Genomic DNA, 22,397 nt, shown 5'->3' on the forward strand with positions numbered 1-22,397 from the left:
TATTAGAATACTCATAAGCTTACAATATCACGATTTAGAATTCAAGTATGGGTTTAATCACTAGCTTATGAGCAACTAAAACAAGTTTTATCCATGTTTACAACAAAATCACATATTCACTACGAGCTGTTTTCCTGAGCAATGGTCACTGAATTATTTATAACCGGAGCTACAAAACTCCAAATCACTTGCCGTTAATTTTTCCTGAATATAGACTCGTATATCTTCCATCCATAAAATTTCCAGAATTTTAGATCAATACCAGATTTTTCTTAAAGTTTCCCCTGTTTCACTGTTTGACTAATCTGACCACTCTTCACTACGAATCAAATTTCTCATTTTACAGAATTCAAAATGTGTTGTATTTGATTTCATTTGAAACTAGGCTCATTAAGGAGTCTCAGCATATAAATTTTATCTTATAACCATTTTTGTACAATTTATAATGATTTTCTAAAAACAGAACAGAGGATTACAGTGTCATTCTGCGCTGTCTCACACAACTTTAAGTATCTCATTATCGGAAATTCCTTTGCTTACACGGTTTCTTTTATAAGAAACTAGACTCATTAAGATTTAATTACATAATTTATCCAGCTTTTAACTCAACTCCCACAATTTATGGTAATTTTTCCAAAACACGCTACTGCTGCTGTCCCTAGCAGATTTATACAATTTACTCTGTAAAGTTCTCATTCACATATTTAAAACATAATATCATATTCATCCCGTTTTAAAACTTAAGACTTACAAGGGAATCAAACTCAAATACTTAAGAACTTACCTTAAATGTCGTTGGACAACTACAAATCGACTATTCCATTTGTTTCGCTTTTCCCTTTTCCGAGTTAAGTTCCTTTCGCTCTTGAGCTAGGTAAAATAAATTAGTTTGTTTAATTACTTAACTAATTTATTTAGATTCAAACATTAATAATTTTTCTTAATAAGAAACATACGACAACTCATTAACATCCATTCATTCACATCTTTATTCTTGATTACAAACGGCCATTATAACATATACAAATGCATATTAACCACTTTGACCGATTGTCCATTAACCACTAACCAAAACTCATCAAATTAATGGACTATTTATTTAAATAATCCTTTATTATAATCTCACTTTGAAATTTAATACTAATTACTAATTTATCTCCCACTTAAGTTACTCATTGTACTTAATTAAACACTAATAATTAAAAATTATCAAACTATCATTCTACTCGTTTCTAAAATGACTATGTAAATATTAATCTCAATTTCATATACCATTTAATTCAAAACATTTAGCTACTTATTTACACTTTTACACATTTTCCCCAAACATTTACATCCTATACAATTTAATCCGTCATATCCACCAAGTTAATTCCACAATTAACACATAACCCACTATTGCCAAATACTTAACCCTTAATATACAGCGTATATATGTATATCTTTAATTTATAATAAAATCCTTCTCATTTATAATTTACTCAATTAAATCCTTAATTTTTAAATGTAGTAAAAATTTACTCTATAAAATAACACAAATTCAACATCAAGCACCCAAACAAAACTCCTTCAAATAAAAGACTTCAAATTATGTCAATGACGTATTTTTTTTATACATTGATAATTTCACATAAATAAACAATTTAATCCACCATATTTTTAAAATTTTCCATAATAATCCTCAATGTGAAATTTCATGAATTGACTTTGCAAATCATCTCACTTCACTTCCAACTTTAAAAATCTACCATAATAATATTAAGAACTTAGATTTTCTACCGTAGTAATTTCTATTAACTACAATCATTCCACAAATTTCAACATGGGTATGCTAGTTCATGATCCTAAGGTTCCAAAAATATAAATTATAAGCAAAAAGGATCATTAACATACCAACTAATTTGAGCTTCAAACTAAAACAACAATGGTCGAATATGCTTTCTCCTTTCCCCCAAATCAACATGCACAGAAAAATGAAACTTAAAACTCATTCCCTCTCTCCACTGAGCTATTTGTTTCTTCTTCTTTTTTTATTCCTTAACAATATAAAATTATACACCCATCATAAGTAATTATTTGTCTATATTTTAATATAAATTCCTCATCATGGCCGGCTACTATAAACAAAAAGGAATATTTGACATGCAAATCCCTCATGTTAACATTTCATGCATTATTTGACACTTTACAAATTTACCTAACACACTTTCAAGTTTTATCACATGAGTCCTATCTTATAAATTTTACATACAAATGACAAAATCAAAGCATGAAACTTTCACACATGCATTTACACATATAATAAACATAGAATTTAACAGTTAATTATTTTTATGACTCTGTTTTGTGGTCCCAAAACCACTTTCCGACTAGGGTCAAATTAGGGATGTCACATATCACCCCACGAACATGATGATTAGTGCCCTGACCGTTCAAATTGTCATTTATACCAGGTATCACCAAGTGAACAAGAGAGTTAGAATATTGACCATTCAGATTATCATTGAGACTAGGATCATTCCCATTTCTAGCCATTTTTCACAGTTCTTTCCGCCTTCTTCGTAAAGTTCTTTCAACCTCTAGGTCAAAAGGGTATTCTTTGTTAAAAGGAATGCCTCTTCTCATGCACTAATGACAAACTTGTGGAAATTAAATATAACTAAGTTAAAATAAAATTAATGGAATTAAGTAAAATAACCAAACCAAATTACATTAAATTGTCGATCCCTGGCAATGGCACCAAAAACTTATCGCATGTGAATATGATGTGTGAATTGTGCAAGTAGACATGTCGAATCAAGTAATAAAGTGATAAGTGAGTTTATCTCCACAATGATCAAATTAGGTATAGAAATGGTCAAGTTATGATAATGATTAATGTTATGGAAAAACCTAGTTAAGTACGCAGTGATAAATTAAAATAATAAGGATGACTGCGAAATGTGTACTGACTAATATTAGAAAATGCTAAGAAAAAGCAAGAATAAAAATTTAATGGCAATTATGAGAATATTTATGTGAATAAATAAATAAGATTGTTATGGTAAAGATACTACGGCAACGGATTGAAGGTTTACGATGTTGATTTGAAAGGTTAGGACTACTAAGAATCTACCCTTACTTTCAGTAATGCCTCAGCATAATTGTATTTAATCTACTGCTTTGAAGAGAGCTAAAATGACCTGCTTCTTTCGATAGCAAGGTCTCAAGTTACTTGGCCTATGTCTATAGGCCTTATCGTGGTACCCTGCACTATTTTGTCTTCATTTTATATTATTTTTGCTTTATGTCTAGAGTCTACTACAAGTATCTATCGAGTACTTGCACTTACGGTCCAACTAATCTAACATTTTTAGAATTCGATTCAATTTTATGGGCACACTACATATTCATCTATGTCTACATAATATATGCATAAACAGTAAATTAAGTCGAATATATGCTTTAACTATTAAAGAAACTAAAAGTTTCCATAACGTAATCCCAACCCTATGACATTTAGCTCATGGGTCAGCAATTAAAATTCAAGTTTGAAATAACACCGAACATCATTTTGATCAAAATGATTCACGGAGAATAGAATAAGAATTAATGGAAGAACTTAAGAAGATGGTTGTCGCCAAATCAGCTCGTAATCCAGATGCACAATGTCTTGTGACGGCTGAAAGGGATTGCCTTTGGTCTCCCCTTTTCGACTCTATTCAATCGCTACCCTCAATTGTAGCTTCCAGATCTTTACACTTAGGGCTTCTTCCCTCGACTTTTTATAGGTTTTTTCTTCCTAAAATAGCTCCAACAGCCCACGATATCACGCTACCCAATAGGCCTTTTTTTGGCAGATTTGTTTGGTACAAGTAGAGTTGGGCTGAAACTGGTATGCACTAAATGTTGACTCGGTCATCTTCCTGAATTTCCACAGCATATAATAAGGCAAATTGTCCAACCTTTTGCCACAGCAAACCTTCACTCCTTTATTCTTTTCACTATATTCTACATCAGCCAAACCACCAAACACAACCCTTCCACACTCAATTAAAAATTTCTAACATGTAAACACAGTCCAAGCTCCTAATTCAAATGATAAAAACAAAAAAAAATCTTGCAATTTCAACTAGTGGCCGATCTTTTCCCCAAACTTTTTTTCCTTTTTTCTATTCTCCCTCTTCTATCCTCTAGCTCTATCAACCAAAACAGAAAAATCTTGCAAGTTCAAAGCTATAATAGGGACAAAATTTTCTTCATTGTGTCCCCACTCAAATCTTCTCCACATCTCTACTTCAGTGGCAACCAACTTTCAAGCATATTTACTTTAGTGTCACAAATTCTTTCTCATACTTAACCACCATCCTGTTGTTTTGCTTTAAGTTTATAAACTCTATATTCTTTCGCTCAATGTATAACTGGCCAACATGCTTCTTTCTAAATTCATCAAGGAAGAACTTCCAAGTAATCCTCTGTAACAGCCCAATTTCGGTGAAATCGGAACAGTGGTCTTAGGACTACAAATCCGAGTCAAAAAATAAAATTTATTTTTATTTTATTATATGGTTCGTATTATGATAGACATGTCATGTGAAAATTTTGATAAGAAAATATTATTGATTAAGTTTTTAATTACGGGAAGGACCAAATTGCATAAAATGAAAAAGTTGGATTCTAGTAGCTAGAAGGATCAAATAGCTATGGAATTCAAAAATTAAGGTCCTTATATGGTAATTAGACAATGAAAAAAAGTATGTAGATATTTTGGTATGACTCATCCATGGAAAAATAAGATATTTTGGTATGACTCATCCATGGAAAAATAAAAAAAGGCTAAGGACTAAATTGGAAAAATGAAAAGTTATTCAATGACAATTTAATTAAATGAAAAAGAAAACAATTTCATATCATCTTCCCCAAATATTTCTATGGAAACCCTAGGAGAGAGGAAGAAGACTTATCAAGCTTATTTGGGTAAGTAATCAAGCCACGTTTTTAGTAATTTTTATATTTTTTTAAACCGGGATAGTCTAATCTATCTATTTGGGGGATTAATTTGAAAAGTTATCAAAGTATGAAATCTGGGTCATGGATGAATATGCGAAAATATGAAATTTATGGTAGAAAATGAAAGGTTGTTGATAGAAAAACAACTTTTACAAAATAATTTTTGATGGAAACTTGATTTAGGGACTAAAATGAAAAAGTGATAAAACCCATGGAAAATTCTAAATTTTTTCAAATGTATGTGCTGTAAATGTAGTATATAAATTTTGGTTAGGCTTGGAATATGGAGTAAATTGCATAAATTTCATTTTCCGAGCCTAGGGATGAAATGGGAATTTATGGAAAAGTTATGGGCAAAATGGTAATTTTGCCTAGGATAAAAATTGAGTCCACTTGAATATAAAATATGATAAATTGATGTCAAATTTATTTGTATAGATCCAAATATACCAAATTATGAGCTAGAACGAGGAAAAGAGGAAAAATTTGAATTAGTAGATTTTTCGTACACGAACAATTGTCGAGGTAAGTTTGTGTAACTAAATTTTATATGTTTTTATGCTTGAATTAAGTGTCGTGTTTATGAATTGTATAAATATCATATATGTAGATGACGTTGAAATATAACTGACAAAGGCCGATTAACAAAAATGCCCGATAAAGGATAAACGAGAAAAATGTTAGTTTTATGCTTGGAATGAATGTCGAATGTGATCATTTAAATTTTATGAATGATATAGATGTATGAAATAATTACATGCTAAGAAATTCTTGAAAATGTTAAATCTTGTTAAATAAATGAATATCGATGGACATGTAATTTCTCAAAATGAATGAGGTCCTGCATTTGTTGTTGACGGGATTTAGCTCGGACAAGTAATCATATTGACCTCATTTATGAAAGGATTTAGCCTGGACAGGTAATCCTGATATAAATCCTCTCAAGCATATGTTTTGAATTGGATTTAGCTTGGACGAGAAATCCAGATCAAACTCTTTAGAGCATATGTCATAAAAAAGATTTAGCTTGGACTGGTAATCCTGTCATATTCATGGGACGCTAGAGAGTGTACTCTCCATTATAGTACCCTATGGGTACCATTGGACAGGAATTGACGAATCCTGATTCATACACCTCGAGTGCACTACTTGCGTAACCATTGATATTTCAGATAAATTCAACGGGTAAAAATCTTGACATGAAAAGATACAGATAAGAAATGAGTTATTACACGTATATGGCTAAAATACAAGTAAATGATGATACATGACATATGATATATGAAAACAGGAGATGATGATTTTTGTACATGGACTTTATTTGATAAATATATGTTCATTCTTGATTATAACCTTGTACACCTTAAGTGTACTAATCGTGACCTTGATGTTCTGAGTAATATGAGTAAAGTTTTGATATGAAATGATCTGAACTCAAAATGAACTATTATGAAATTATACTTGAAATAATGAGATGAATTATGCATGTTGAATGAATACATGTTGTGGAAAGCATATATGCTTGGAAACTTGATTGTTGTTGAGCCCATACATTTTTTATGTTAATATGGAATACATGACTAACAAGGGCAATGAGAATGTGTGTAGGGCTTGAGATCAAACGGATTGATTATGGCTTACATAGTTACATCAAAATAGAATGAATGGTAAGTTAAGTACCATGTTTACGAACTTACTAAGGATTTTATGCTTACTTAGTTTTATTTCCCTGTTTTAGAGTAAATCAGAAGCTCGTTGGATTGGTAGCTTGGCGGATATCACTCACACTATCAATCAGCCCATGTCGGTACAATATGGTAAATCAATTATGGTTGTAATGGCATGTATAGGATATATTGGCCATATTGGCAAGTAAATGTAAATGATGCTTGGAATCTAGCCATTGGAATGGCTAGTAATGGTTTGTTTAAATATATTTGAAATGTCAAACTAATGTAGCTACATATATGTTAAGTAGTTGATCAAATCATGTTTAATACATAGATTAAACTAATGTATGATTATAGACATGTATGCATGAAATGATATGCCATGATGAATGATGGAATTTGCTAAATTTGAATGCTTGAATTAGTTGGTTTATGGATGTGAGTTTAAGTGCAGGTCATTGGTGTGAATTTGGGTGAGAAATGAAGCTAGAAATGGCTTTATTTTGTCCATACGGGTAGACACACGGGCATGTGTCTAGACCGTGTCTAGACCGTGTGTGACACACGGCCGGGTACATGGGAGTGTAGTTAGGCCGTGTGTACCCTGCACCTTAATTTTGAGAAAACAAAATGCTCATAATTAAGCACATGGGCAAAGACACGGGGGTGTGTCTCAGCTGTGTGTGCTACACGGCCTAGAACACGGGCATGTGTCTTAGCCGTGTGAAACATGCAACTAAATTTGAAATGAATTAATTAACCACACGGTCTAGTACACGGGCGTGTGGCATGGCCGTTTGTACAAGTCAGAAAGTTACACGGGGTCGAACACGGCCTCCAGCACGGACGTGTCCTTTGGACCACACGGGCGTGTGAGAAAAGTCCAGACTTGATTCTATTGCTCGTATTGGACTTCAAGGGTCCATTTAAGGGACATTATGAATGATTTTAGATTTTGAATAGTAACTTGCTTGAAATATCTGCAAATGTTTTGAAACTTTTGGTAATGCTTCGTAACCTTGTTTTAGTGACGGATATGGGTTAGGGTGTTATATTTAGTGATATCAGAGCTACGGTTTAGTCGGTTATCAGACTAAACGTAGCATATGTAGAGTCTAAAAATACATGCCATTATATAACTTATGATAGTGTGATATCTCCTGATTCTGAGGAAAATTGTCATACAAATAGAGAGAGATGCTTTCCAACTTAGCTATTTCTGATACTGCTGAAAGTGATACTTGCAATGCTCGAGTAAAAATGTTGCGTATGATAAAATGGGACCTAAAGGTATGAAATAAATGTTTTATAATGGACATGTTAATGATAAATATTAAGCAATATGTGTGTATTTATGAAAGTTGAATTTTGAGGCTTATGATCTCCACCCCTTTACCAGTATAGTGTTCAAAGGTTGAATGAATGTGGAACTAAAGAGTTCAAAGGTGGAATGATTAATGATGTAGTCAGAATTGAGAATGGGTTAGTAAGTAAAGACAGTATTAAAAGAGATGTCAGATTTTTCTGAAGATTATTCTGAATATGTGATGTCATTGTTAAGGAAGAAGTTATTCATGAGTAATCGACTTATCCAGATATGATATTTACAGAACGGATTAGCAAAAAATTCTTTCGAATTGACTCTTTCAGTGAACTGAATAATGTAAAATTATTGATGACTTTATTACTTAATGGATTAGTAATGAAATTGTAAAGATATTTGAATACAGCTGTTATCATTGAGTATATTACAACAGTCTCTTCTGGGTACACTATAAGTTCTGTTATTCTCAGAGGCATATGAAATTGTGCGTGTTCAGATGCAATATTTGACATACTAAAAGGCTGGCTAATTATATTAGATGGAATTACTAAAAGTTTGGTTGATTCATTAGCGGTATTGCTCTACTTTTCTTGGATTTTCTACTTTATCATGATTGATATAAGATTTGATGATAAGGTTCATATGATATCATTTTCTACTTCTACTGATTGAAGCCCTGAATTGCGAATATGCAAGTTATATTGTCTTTATCACAGTTGTTTCTACTGAGTATGCATGATATTGCTCTATTGAATTTTCTCTAGGATATCATTAATCTCTTTATATTATGTAAACATGGGTCATCTGTGAAAGATATTCTTTGATCGAAGGTAATTACATTTATTACCATTATAAATATTGATGTTGAAGTGTTGCTTTATCTATATAGTTGAAATGTCAGTTATATTATTGCACAATGGTTTAAAATCTATCTGATGGTTATGGTTTTGGAAAAACTCAAAGCTTCAATGTTAATAATTGAAATAGATACATTGATGACCCAATCACTACAGAAAAAAGGAAAGATTTGAATGGACCGATAAATATCAGTAAAGTTTTGACCTGTTGGAAGCTCTGTTGACCAAAATATTAATTCTGGTTCAGCCTGAATCGGTAAGGAGTTTGTTATTGTAGAGATGTATTATTGAATGGGATTAGATTATGTTTTGATGCAGTAAGGAAAGGTAACAGCCTGTACTTTCAAACAGTTAAAGACTAGATGAAAAGAAATTACTCGATACATGACCTAGAATTGACAACCATTGTTCCTGTATTGAAATCTGACAACATTACTTGTTTGGTGAAAAATGACATATATTCACAGATTATAAAAAGTTGAAGCATCTGATGTTGCAAAAGGATTTGACATTGAGATAGTATATGTGACTTAAATTGTTGAAAGATTATGATTTGATAATTGAGTATCATTCGAAAAGAACGAATGTACTTGCAGATATTCTGAGTAGAAAATTTATTTTTGCTTTGGAATCCATGGATACCGATTGCTATTGTATAAAGAAAGATTAATTTTAGGTGAGTATAGATCTAAACCGATGATTCTATAATAGAACAGTGAAATTCAGAAAAGTGATAATGAGTTGTAAGTTCAACGTGTATAGAATGAAATAATTATTGAATCAGGATAGCAGATTTGAATTTGATGATTGTGTGTCATTCCAAGATAGTGCTTGTATACTGAAGAATTTGTAACTTTTACAGAAAATTTTACATGAATGACCACAGTGGTACTATGTCTGTTTATCTGAGAAATGATAAGATGCACAAGGATTTGAAAAAGATGTATTAGTAGCTCGGAATGAAACGTGGTATTTCTGAATCTGTATTTAAATGTTGGATGTGTCAGCAAGATAAGGATGATACGTTCAAGATGGGTATAGTCAGTGAAAATTCTAAAATGGAAATGGGACAAAGCTACCATAAATTTTATATCAGGATTATCCTTGTCTATGAAAAGAAAGATACTATTTGTGTACTTCGATTGTTTGGCTAAGCCTGCATATTCTATTATGAAATGAGTGGATTTCACACTTGATAGATTGCTTGAATGATCTATTTTTGAGATTGTCAGATTATATAATGTGCTAACTTCTGCTATGTCTGATAGAGATCTATAGTTTAATTTCTGATTCTGAAACAAGTTACAAGAAACTCTGGGTATATAGTTACATTTTATTACCGTATTTCATTTTCAGACGGATGATCAATTTGAACATATGATTCAGAATTTGGAAGATTTCTTCAATGTTGTGTACTTGAAGTTGAAGGTAGTTAGGAAAAGTATTTTCCTCTAGTTGAATTTTCTTATTATAATAGTTGACAGTCAAGTACAAAATTTTTACTATACGAGGCTTTACATGGTCACAAATATAAAACTCCAGTGTTTTGGACGGAGTTCAGTGAGAAAAGATACATGTAGTAGATTTAAATTCCTTAAACCCGAAGAAGAATGAAAGTGATCTGAGACCGTTTAAAAAAGCAGTATTTGATTGTCAAAAATCTGATGTGAATCAAAAAGGAAAAGAAATAAAGTTTCAGATTGGCGACAAAATATTTTTGAAAGTTTCACCATGGAAGAAAGTTCCCCGATTTGGCATTAAAGGTAAACTAATTCTATGGTTTAATAGTTCATATGAGATCATTGAAAAGAATTAGAACTGTTGTATATTGATTGGTATTATTATCAGAGATACATATAAATCAGCTCCATCAAAAATTAACATGTATTACAATAACAACTTGATAATTCCTGTATGTATTCATCGGTTTTCACTTACGTAACCCATGAAATTATTAAATATCACTTACTTGTTAAGCGTCTCATGTATACCTGAACTGATTCATATTATCATTTCAATTCTCGTAACCTTATCTTCTCCGTTGAACCATGGAAATAACATCGAATATTATGTATCTTGCACACTAATGGGTATATACGTGATTAAACCACCTATATCTCGATTCACATATTTAACAGTTATCCGTACGTTATTATAACCTATATTACCATTTCAATACAATCCAACCAAATTTGCCAAATGCATAAGCATATAAAATCATCAATAGTTTAGTATCATTATATCGATGTAAATATCAAGTCACCATAGGTGAAAAAAATAAATATTCAATCTCAAGTACATATAACTTCATTCCATATTTAATTCATTAAATAACATCAATACAATGTAATTCACATAACATTATGGCAATTCATTTTTATTCGTATAAACTGTAATCCATTCATATAACTAGTAGTTCATCCGTATAACCAGTAATTCATTCATATAACTAGTAGTTCTTCCGTATAACCAGTAATTCATCAGTATATCAGTAATTTATTCATATCAACAGTAATTCATATAATCTATAAGAGTAATTATGCTCATTGAACTACATAGAATTTTGATAGATACTCGAGTGATACACACTAACTAAGTGTATTTTTCAGTCACCCATCAATTCATCATCATACATGATCTTTTGAGTCATGCTCGGTAAGCTCCTCCTGAGCTGATAAATGGTAAGCTCTAATGAGCTGAAACGGTAAGCTCTGTCGAGCTGAATAGTAAGCTTATACGAGTTGAATTGGTAAGCACTAATGAGCTGAAAACACTAAGCTCTTACGAGCTGATATATCAGTAAGCTCATACGACCTCTGGTGAGTTTGCAACAAATGCAAGAGCTCGACCAAATCGGTAACCCTAGTGACATGTCACTCATATCTAACAAATTCTTACGGATCAAACTGGCTTGGTAATTATCCACTTCATCATTTAAGCATTCAATGATCAATAATTCAATTTCTCAAATCATATATATATTCAATTCAATTAAATATATATACATTTAAATACTCAATTCACATACCTAATGCATATTGTCATACCGAATCCATGTAACGTATATAACATTTGTAACATTTCACTTACATTATGTAAATAGTAATATAATCATATAATCGATAATTCAAATTTCAAGTGGGTTATTCATTCAACTTATACACAGACATTTTAAACAATTACATGTATTTAATAATTCGATTCTAGCTATACGAACTTACATCGTGTTGCTCAAATAAAGCTATCGGCTTTTCGTCTACTTTTCGTTTTCCCCGATCTAGTTCCGGTAATTGCTTATCTTAATATCTATATATAATATCAAATTCAGCATGTTAAATTCCCTTCCTATTCAATTTGACACTATATACATATTTTGGTAAAATTAAGCTATTGCCCCTAATATTTTATATTTTTACAATTTAGTCCTTATCACGTAAAATTGTAAATTCATACAATTCAAGGACAACCCATGCTAGCCAAATTTTATCCATACTATTAACAGCCCATATTTTCAATTTAATCACACATCTAACCATATATTTTACACTTTTCTCAATTTAGTCCTTAATTGACATTTTTGTCAAAAATCACTTTATAAAACTTGTTAATCTAGTTTCAAATATTAATAATCTATCATAAAACATCCAAAAAAACCAAGCATTCAACAATGGCATCATCCAAATACTTTAACAATTTTAAAATCGGAGGTATGGGCTAGCTAGATTATAAAGCAACGATCTCAAAAATGTAAAAATTATCAAAAACCAAGACGAAATGGACTTACAAGCATGAAGATGAATGGCCGAACCTTAAAAGAACAACAATGGATTTCTTTTCTTCCATATTCGGCTGAAAGAGATGAACATTGCATGCATTTTCATGTTTTGTTTATTTAATTAACCTTTAATAACCAATTTCTGATTTTACCCTTAATGTAAAACCACTAAAATATTACGTGCATGACCAAACATGTCCACTCACAATTCAAATGGTTTAATTACCATTTGAGCACCCTCACTTTAAAATCCAAGGCCAAATAACACCTTTTACTAAAAGCATGCAACTTTTGCATTTTACGCGATTTAATCTTTTTTATTGAATTAACCACTTAAACGATAGAATTTATTTACAAAAATTTCACACAGCTCTAATATCATGTTGTAATTATTAAAATAATAATAATAATAAATTTTTTTATGTCAGATTGTGGTCCCAAAACTACTGTTCCGATTAACCCTAAAAATGGGTTGTTACACTCACCACGGGATTTCGTATTGCATTCAATGCAGACACTAGGATTGTGATATATGCTTCTACGAGTGGTGATCTCCTTCCTAAGTCTTATAATGAGGCTTATGAAATTATCAAAAGAATAGCCAATAACAACTACGAATGGTTGACCAATCAAGCAGCTTTAAGAAGATGAGTAGTAGGAGTGCATGAAGTGGGTACTCTCACTTCACTTGCAACTCAGGTATCTTCAATTTCTTCAATGCTTAAAAATTTTTCTACTAACAGTCTGAACAATGTTGCTGCTCAACCACCAAATGAATTTGGCATTATTTCCTGCGTATATTGTGGGGACGAACATTCATTTGAGAATTGTCCATTAAATTTTGAGTCTGTTTATTATGTAGGAAATGAAAACCAGCATAGAACTGGACAATGACCATAGTCAAACTTCTATAACCCTTCACGTCGAAACCATCCAAACTTCTCTTAGAGTAACCAATGAGTTAGATCAAACAACACATACATGCAGCAAAGATCGAATCAACCTTTAGGGTTCAATCAACAAGTTCAGAAACCACCACAAGCTGAACCATCTAATAATTTGGAGAATTTGTTACGGTGTACATGGCTAAGAATGATGCCTTAGTCTAGAGCCAAACAATAACAATGAAAAATTTGGAAAACCAAATGGGTCAGTTAGCTATAGAACTTTGCAATAGACCGCAATGAGCCTTGCCGAGTGACACAAAAAATCCAAGGAATACGAGTAAGGAACACTACAAAGTAGTTGTTTTATGAAGCAGAAGGACTTTGGAACCCAAGGAAGTTGAGCTTGTAGATGAACCTTCCTAGAGAAAGGAAAATCAGCCGACAATTGAAATTCCTACACCACAAATGCCAAATTTTGAAAATTTTAAAGAGGTAAAAGCTAAATTAGTTAATTCTGATAAGCTAATACCTTTGTTTAATGTAGATACAAACCTCAAAAGAGTTTTCCGATCCAGGCCAAGGTTCCATCACTACTGTATCCATAAAGACTCAAGAAACAAAAATAGGAGGTGAAGTTCAATAAGTTTTTAATGTTCTTAAGCAGCTTAACAAAAATATCCCATTAGTAGAACCTTTAGAACATATGCCCAACTATGTCAAGTTCATGAAGGACATTCTTTCCAAGAAGAAGATGCTTGGCAAGTTCGACAGACTAGCATTAACAAAGGAGTGTAGTGAATTCGTACTAAACAAGCTACTTCTTAAAATGAAGGACCCTAGGAACTTTACTGTACCTTGTAACATTGGAGAATCTTACTATGGTAAAGCTCTATGAGATCTAAAAGCAAGCATTAACTTGACGCCAATGTTTATTTTTAAGATGTTGGGGAAAAGTGATGTTAGACCAACAACTATGACACTCCAACTGGTAGATCAGTCTCTAGAACGTTTGGAAGGAAAGATCGAGAATGTTTTGGTACATGTAGATAAGTTTATTTTTCCTACTAAGTTTAGTGTTTTAGATTTTGAAGTTGATAAGAAAGTTTTGATCATCCTTGGGAGACCTTTTCTAGTAACGGGGAGAATATTAATAAACGTGCAGAAAGGTGAACTCACTATGCGAGTTCAAGATGATCAGGTCACTTTTAATGTTATTAAAGCTATGAAATTCCCTAACCCAGTGGAAGAATGCTTAGTCATGGAGCAGCTAGAAACCTTAGTTTCTATAGAATGGGAATGCAATTCTGTAGAAGACCATTGGAAAACACCTTAGGGTTTGAACCACTAGAAGATGAACAAGATAAGGAAAATATGGCTTTGATGGAAGCCAATCCAAAGCGTTATGTTCGACCAGCACATTTTGAACCATTGAAGTTGGAAATTCAAGAATTCACACAACCAAAGTTTTCAATCAAAGAACCACCCAAAATTGAACTAAAGGTACTATCTTCTCATTTAAAATACATTTATATAGGTAATTGTTCTACATTGTCTGTGATTCTTTTAGCAAAACTAATAGAACACCATGAGCAGCAGCTGATTGAAGTTTTGAAGAAGTTCAAAAAGGCAACCGATTGGACTTTAGCTGATATCTGAGGAATAAGCCATTCCTTTTTTATATGCACAAGATTATTTTAGAGGAGGGGGAGAAAGCATACACATATGTGAAGAATTGCGATTGATGCCAAAGGACTAGAAACATATCAAAGAGGAACGAGATACTTTGACGAACATCATAGAGGTAGAATTATTTGACATTTAGGGAATTGATTTTTTTAGGCTCATTTTCTTCTTCTTAAGGTAACAGGTACATCTTATTGGCTATTGACTATTGACTATGTATCCAAATGGGTGAAAGCTAAGGCATACCCAACAAATGATGCTAAGGTAGTCTTGTGATTCCTACATAAACATGTATGTACAACATTTGGGACTTCTAGAGCTATAATTAGTGATGAAAGATCTCACCTTGTAAATAAATGGCTTAAGTGGTTTCTTGAAAAGTATGATATTTGGTCTATTGTAATTTGGTGTAGTAGATCAAACTAGTTTTCACACTTTAGGAGCTTAAAATTAAGTATTTTTATTAGGATGTAATTATGTTTTAGTAAGTTTTGTTAAATCAAATCAAATGTGCAAATTGAGTCTTTTATTGAACTTAGGGGCCGAATGAGGCCTAAAGGGGAGCTAATAAAATTTATAAGTGTGCAAGAGACCATTAGAAGGCATATTAAACAGATATTGGTCACTATGTTGCAACATCGAATGCTTAATATTGCAACATAAAAGAGCAGAATGGAGAAATAACGAAACTGCCTTCAATGTCGCGACACAGCCTACTGGTGTCACTACATACCTTTGAAGATATACCTAGAGGAGTATACTGACTCCTCTTTCGTGACACAGGTGCTAGTCTATCGTGACATTAACTTTGGACAAAAATTAACACAAGTCAGGGGGCGTTTTGGTCTGCACAATCAAAATTAAAGCTCAAGAATGTCAACTAACCTAGGGTTAAAGACAACAGCCACTTGAAATCTATAAATAAGCTCCTTTGTCACATGTAAAAGATACCAATTTACTTAGTTTATAATTTTTCTTTTAAATTTAGTTTAGCTTTGCTTTCTTTTAAGGTTTTAGAATTGTTCATACTTATCTTAAGAGATCTAATTTGTGGAGATGATCAAACTCTGTGGATACGATTTATTCTTAATACAAATCAGGGTTTTTCTTAAAATCTACATTCTAATTCATTTATCATGTTTTCTATTTGCATCAATTCCATTTTGTTTATGAAAACCACGAGGAACTAATCCTTCTATGGGGGATTAGTGAATGGAGGTATGATCCATTAATTGTTTTGTAGGGTTACTCACCGAATCAGCTATTTAGGGAAGGAAGAGCTTAAAACCCTATGCCTGAAAAACCTAGGAAGTAATTGATCTGTCGTAATTTGGTGTAACAGATTAAACTAGCTTTCGTACTTAAGGAGCCTGAATACTAGCATTTCCATTATATTCTAGTTAAGTTTCTTTAGTTTGACTTATATTTAATAAAATGTGCGATTTAAGTCTTTTATTGACCTTAAAGATCAAATTAGGCCTAAAAGAGAGCTAACATACTTCGTGAGTGTCCAGGAGACCATTAGAAGGCATTTTAGCCTAATACTAGAAGCTATGTTGCATCACAAGAGGTTCGATGTCGCAACGTAGAGCGCAGAATGGAGAAAGTATGAAACTGACTTCAATATTGCAACATAAACTGAAGGTATTGCGACATACCCCTAAAGACATCCCAAGGAGGAGCATATTGACTTCTATGTCGCAACACAAGTCTTAGCATGTCGTGACCTAGGGTTAAGGATGGCAGCCACCTGAAGGTTATAAATAGGGGTATATTGCTCTGCACAATCAAACTTAAAGCTCGAGAACATCAATAGACCTAAGGTTAAGGACGGCAGCCACTTGAAGGCTTTGGCACAAGTTATGGACACCATTCCATGGGCCTAGATTCTTTCTTTAGATTAGTTTTGTTTTCTTGTTTTCTTAGGTTTTCTAGAGTTCAGTTTATTTGTCTTTGTTTTGCTCAGTAAACCGAACATGTAAATAATTATTAGAAATACCTATGAGTCTAGTAGTGTGTCTAATTAGGTTTTAATTGAGTAAATTTAGCTTAATTAATAGTAATTAGGAAAAAGGACTAAATTGAATAAAGGGTAAAATTTGAATTTAGATTAAAAGAAAATAAAAAGGACTTAAAGGGCAATTATACCAAAAATATAAATTGAGGCAGTTTATCGTGAGGAAAATCTAAGATTTTTACGTTTAATATATTATTATATTATTATATAATAAAGATATTTTGTGTTTTAATTAGAATATATTATGTTATATGTATATATAAACTAAAGAAACAAAAGAAAGGAAATAGAAACAGAATAGGGGATGAAACAGAAAGAAAAGAAAAAAGGAAAAGAAAAGAATAAATTTAGGGTTTTCAAGGTTCAATTTTAAATTGGTAAGTCAAATTAAGTCCTTTTCTTGTAATTTTTGAGTTTTTATGAAACTAGAACAAAATAATATTAAGTATGTGCTGAAATTTTGGAAGATATTAGATTTTTAGACATTAAATTTTATTGAGTAAAAGTGTGAATTGGGGATTGAATTAATAGAATTTTTAACTAGAAGTGGGAGATAGATTAAATTGTAGAATAAGTTAAAAAATTTGTATAATAGGGACTAAATTGAAAGAAATTCGAAATTATGATTTTTATGCTGAAAATTTGTTGTTAAGATTAAGTTTAGTTAAAATTTGAGTAGAAATAAGGTATAAAATGAGGTAGAAAAATGGATGAATTAGTTAGGACCAAATTGAAATTAAGGTAGAAATTTAATAGAAATTCAGGTATTTAATGTGAATGAATGTTGTATTAATCAGTGCAAATTATTATTATTTTCGTAGCTAAAAGAACCTGAGGCATTGGCATCGAAAGGAAAGGAGAAAGCTATCGAGGACTAAACCGGAGATTTACGGTTTATATTACTATAATTCGAATTTAGTTATTATTTATTTTTGAATTTAAATTTATGTGTATGGTAAGTGAAATATAAAGTAAGTATTATTATTAAGTTGAAAGAAATTCAATTGAATGATGAATATATGTGTGGAATTCAATTGAATATTGACTTGAAAATGGAAAAATGAATTTTGAATTGAATTGTGATTGAAAGTGAAAAAGTGAAATTGAATTGAAATGTGAATTTGGAAACCCTATTAACTAGTCTGGCTGAGTCAGATATAGTTGGCATGCCATAGGATTGGAAGTGTTTAAGGACACTTCAACATCGAGTCGATGAGACACTAGGTGTCACTATTTTACTTCGGATAGATTCGATGAGGTATTGGGTACCACTTTACTTCGGCTAGGCCAATGAGACATTGGGTATCACTTTCTTGCTTTGAACTATCCGATGAGGCATTGGGTGCCATTCTGGTGTGTTGGTTGGATCCGTGTATCCGCCAAGGTCCGAATCTTGTTAATAGGGATAAACGATGTGAAAAAGAAAAATTGAACAAAAATGAAAATTTGATGCATATAAGTGATATGTGATGAAATTGAGAAATGAGAATGAAATGGATAAATCAAAGGTTTCAAAGGTTATTAATACCTAATTGTTTATGATATTTAGTTGTTATTTGGTTAAATTGAATTGTTATTGATATGGAATGAAAGTAGTGTAAAAATTAAAGTAATATGTGTTTATGTATTATATGATTGATTATGTGAAAATTTATTTGGTTATTTATAATCTGAATTATAGTAATACCACTGAGTATAAAATACTCAGCGTATGGTTGTTTCCATGCGCAGATCAATAGGTGTTCAGAGTCTCAGTTCAGCATTCAGGCAATCCAGACTCTAGCGCAAAACTCGGTGATGTATTCTTCTTTTGGTAAAAATGGCATGTACATAGGTGTTATTTTAATCACTTTAAAATGCTATATAATTTTTGTTGTAAAGAATGGTATTAGGTATTTTGGTGTTTAAACTAATGAAATGGTATGAAAATTTACATGATATGCATGGTAAAATTGGTGTTAAATTTAGAATGGATGAATGAAATTCTAATTTAATTTTTAATGGTAACATAAATGTTCATAGAGTAAATTATCAAATTATTGTTATAGGTACGATTTTAATACGGTTAAACATGAAATTGGATTGGTTGAAATATTGGTTTTGGATTGGTCCTGATTTGAAATTGTAGGGAAGGTTAGATATTTATAAAGAGGTTATGTTAAGTTTTTTTTTAAAAGTCAATTAGCAAAAGTTTTATATGAATTTATGATTATATTATAATATGTTCGATAATTATTTGAATATTCATCATAAATTGTCCGATTGTTTGGTAATGTCTCGTAACCCTGTTCCGACGACGGTTTAGGGTTAAAGGGTGTTACAGTTATTAGAGATCTGAATTGTGAAAGTGATCAACTTTTGTGGATTCGAAAATTTTATCAATATCAATCAAGCTTTTCTTAAACTCTTCAATTCATTCATTATGACTAATTCTTCTATCTATTCTATGTTGTTTATAAAAGCCATGAGGAACTAATCCCTCTGTGGGGGATTAACGAGTGGAGGTATGATCTGTTAACTATTTTATAGGGTCATTCAATAGATCATCTATTTAGGAAAGGAAGAACGTGAAACAAACCCTGGGTCTGACAACCCTGGGAAGTCATCAAGGTGGGAATTAATGCAAAATTGGTATTGCCCATTCGTGAACACCTTCACCCTAAGCCAGTTTGGACTGTCAGGTCAAAAGATAAGTAGTTCTTGCTAACTCATTATGTTAGTGAAAGATTGGAAGATCCTGCTAGGGTAACGACTAGCTGATTGACAAGGAACCCGAAGCAATAGTTGATGGGGATTACCGAAGCGAGCTAATCACCTAGAATCGAGATTTGATTTACTCTACTCTTCTATCTCTTGATTTTTTTATGTTATTTTAGTATTATTATAAACTCCATAAAACCCTTTTTTTACTCTCGTACTATAATTTATTTTAAAGTACTAATTAGATCTTTTAGTGTTTAAGTTAGAATAGATCTAGCACTCGCCTCCCTTGGGTACGATCCTTGAAGTACTTAACTACCTCATTGTAAAACTATATTACAACTTGACCCGTATACTTGCAAATACTGCCTTGTCATTCCATATTTTATTGCAATATTCACACTCTGGACGTTAGTACGTCCGAAGGCAGTCAAGTTGTGGGCGTTGTTAACTTGGAGGCAACGTCACTAGGTTAATTTTAATTTTTCCATGTAAAAGAATAACTAGGAAATTTGTAGGTTATAGTTATGACTATTATTTTTTTTAATTAACACATCTAACATTTTTTTCAGGAATCCTACACACTGTCAACCAAATAATCAGTCAGCACAAAATCATGGATGATTTTTAGTATATATGGTCTGATGAAGACTTCAATTATGATGAAGATATTTACAAAGAAGGAGTCTACGAAGATTGGGAGATCCAAGAGAATCAACGATTACTAATGCTTGAATTAAGTTGACTTAGAGAGAAACCCTAGTTCTTTCACAAGATGATGATAACCATGATTATATGCCATCAGAAAGGTACCAAGAGGTGTTAAGTCCGAAATTGAGCGAAGAGAAGAATATCATCATAGATACTTGCAAAGAAGGAGAAACCCCAAACCATTATCCACTTCAGTAGACAGGAAAATATTCAGACGGATTAAACAGAACTTCAGAAAGAGAAGATATAGAGCTGGTGGAGGAAATGGACAGGAAGTCGATGACTTAGAGTAGCATGGAACTCATTGTCTCAGAAATTTTGAGTTATGCTAATAAAGTTGGAACACAAGAGTAGTATAATACAAACAACCTAATGGAGACAATGGTAATTATCGCTGATCTCATAAGAGAGTGTCTATCGATTCAAGAATTTCCAAAGTAGAATGAAAAGACACTAGTAGTCTTAAATGACAAACCTGAATTGGCTATCCTTTGTATGACCATAGTTCTAAACTAGGCAACCCAGAGATTTGACGGCCTAGGAATTTTCCAGATGCTAAATGGAATTTGAAATATATATTGATAGGACCTTTAATTATATAACTAAGATCAATTCAGCGGCACAACTAATAAGCATAGGCCTTGAGTTGTAGGCATCACGAAATGTTCGAGCATTGCTAGAGCCATGTAAGGAAGTCGTGTGTAAAAACATGGAAAGACCGCAAATGAATGAATTAAAAATTCTGCAAAGTTGGAATTTAAGAGACTTAGTGCAAAATCCCTTGCTAATCCCTTTTCCACCATTTGTGCCAATCATCGCCTCAAATACTCCTGAAAAATTATTCTTGAAAGATGAGATGAGCAGAGAAATAATAAGTGACAAGTATGAATCATACTTTTTTACTCCCTTACGAAGAAGGTATGCTAAGCGAGGACTAAAGTAGGTGCATGGTTATGTGGCTTTGCAAATAGTTAATAATTATGACATACGAAAAGAGTTGTTGGTTGTTAAAACAGGGCGAAAAGGTAAATTCAGAGAAAGAGACAACCGCAGACGAATAGAATGGCACGATGGGTGTGACAGCCCTAATTTGACCCTAGTCGGAATGTGGTTTCGGGACCACAAAACCGAGTCATAAAATTCAGTTAAAATTTTATTTGCATATCTTATATGTGTGATAGTACTTGTATAAAAATTTGATGTTTTAATTTTATCTTAGGAATGTGAATTTTGCTTGAAAGGATCTAGTTGAGAGACTTAGAAAATTATGATAGGTAAATAAGTAAGGACCAAATAGTATTAAAATAGGAAAGTTTGGGTTTGCATGTCAAAGTGCCCAATTCATGTTAAGTGGCCAGCCAAGCATGGTTCCATTCCTCCAAGTTTATGTTGTTTATTATTTAATATTGGTAAGTAAATTAAAATAAATTAAAGAAAGGAATTAAAAAGGAAAAGATGAATAAAATAAGGAGGGAAGAGGGAGTGTTCATCTTTTTTTTCTTTGGCTATTGCCGTGAGTGAGGAGAAGGAAGGGAGATTTGGTTATTTGATTTTGGCTTGGAAGATGGCTAGAATGAGGTATGTATTGAATGATTCTTGAAAATCTATGCATGTTTGAGATGGTTAGTTCAAATTCTACTCATCCTATAGATTAGACTTAGGATTTTGAGGTTGAAATTCGGCCAAGAAGCTTGAAACTCTTAGTAGATGTGTTAATGTCATTAAAATGGATAGTAATGTAGGATATGGTGAGTGGTTAATTGCTTTTAACTTGAAAGTTGAGG

This window comes from Gossypium hirsutum, chromosome A01 (assembly GCF_007990345.1).
Source record: "Gossypium hirsutum isolate 1008001.06 chromosome A01, Gossypium_hirsutum_v2.1, whole genome shotgun sequence".
Lineage (NCBI taxonomy): Eukaryota > Viridiplantae > Streptophyta > Magnoliopsida > Malvales > Malvaceae > Gossypium > Gossypium hirsutum.